The following is a 1,738-nucleotide window of genomic DNA, read 5'->3' on the forward strand; positions in this document are numbered from 1 at the left end:
GCGGGCACGTTGAATGGTGCCAACGGGGCCTGGGTGTGCCGGTGGACCTTCGCGCGCTGGCAGGCGACACAGGCATTGGCCCAGTCGCAGACGTCTTTATGGAGCCCGTGCCAGACGAATTTCGCTGCCACGAGCTTCTGTGATGCTTTCCAGCCTGGGTGGGAAAGGCCGTGGAGGGCGTCAAAAATGTGCCGCCGCCTTCCGGTGGGCACGATGGGGCGAGGTTGGCCCAGGGAGACGTCGCACAGGAGAACTGTGCCTGTGTCCTCGAAGGGGACGTCGGCCAACCGCAGGCCTGTGTCCGCTGTCCGGAGCGCTTGCACCATGGGGTCGGCGGTCTAGTCGGCCGCCATGCGGGTGAAGTCCACACCCAGGTGGACGGCGTTCGCGCCGGACCGGGAGAGGCAATCGGCCACAGTGTTGTTCTTGCCCGCGACGTGCCGGATGTCCGTCGTAAATTCGGACACGGCGGAGAGGTGGCGCTGCTGGCGGGCCGACCACGGCTCCGTAACCTTGGCCATGGCGAAGACCAGGGGTTTGTGGTCCACAAACGCCGTGAATGGGCGGCCCTCTAAAAGGTGGCGGAAGTGGCGAACCGCCAGGTAAAGGCCGAGGAGCTCGCGATCGAACGTGTTTTATTTGCGCTTGTTATGGCGAAGCTGCCGACTGAAGAAGGCCAGCGGTTGCCAAGCTCCATTCACCCACTGTTCATGCACGGCGCCCACCGCGTAGTCGGAAGCGTCCGTGGTGAGGGCGATGGGTGCGTCGAGCGCCGGGTGCGCCAGCATGGTCGAGTTGGCGAGGGCCAGCTTAGCGCCCGTGAATGCCGCGTCCATCTCTGTGGTCCAGGCGACGACGTGCTTGGCCGGCTTGCCCCGGAGGGCTTCATACAGGGGGCGCATGAGTTGGGCGGCGCGAGGCACGAACCGGTGGTATAAATTTACCATCCCCAAAAATTCCTGTAGGGCCTTGATGGAGCGAGGGCGCGGGAAACTTGTGACTGCCTCCACCTTGGTAGGCAGCGGGACGGCCCCGCGCTTCGTGATGCGGTGCCCCAGGAAGTCGACGGCCGTTACGCCAAACTGGCATTTCGCCAGGTTGATGATGAGGCCGTGCTGGCCGAGGTGCTCAAAAAGCGTGCGCAGGTGGACGAGGTGCTCCGCCCGGGAAGTGCTGGCGATGAGAATGTCATCCAGGTAGACGAACAGAAAGGTGAGATCGCGCAGCACACTGTCCATCAGCCGCTGGATGGCCTGGGCCGCGTTCTTAAGGCCGAACAGCATTTGGAGGAACTCGAAGAGGCCAAAAGGTGTAATTACAGCCATCTTCGGAACGTCGGCCGGCCGGACAGGTACCTTGGTGGTAGCCCCGAATGAGGTCGACCTTGGAGAAGATCACCCGCCCCGCCAAACGGGCGGAAAAGTCCTGTATGTGTGGTATCGGTTACCGGTCGGGGGTGGTGGTGTCGTTGAGGCGGCGGTAATCGCCGCATGGTCGCCATCCGCCACCAGGTTTGGGCACGATGTGCAGGGGCGAGGCCCACGTGCTATTCGAGCGTCGCATAATGCCCAATCGCTCCAGCGCGTCGAAATCCGCCTTCGCTACGGCAAGTTTGGCCGGGTCGAGGCGGCGAGCCCTGGTGTAGACCGGTGGACCTGTGGTCAGGATGTGGTGTTCGACGCCGTGCTTGATGGCGACGGCCGAAAACGTCAGCTGCGTGAAGGCGGGAAACTCGGCG

Source organism: Myxine glutinosa, chromosome 7 (genome assembly GCF_964187855.1).
Source record: "Myxine glutinosa chromosome 7, kmMyxGlut1.1, whole genome shotgun sequence".
NCBI classification, from domain to species: domain Eukaryota; kingdom Metazoa; phylum Chordata; class Myxini; order Myxiniformes; family Myxinidae; genus Myxine; species Myxine glutinosa.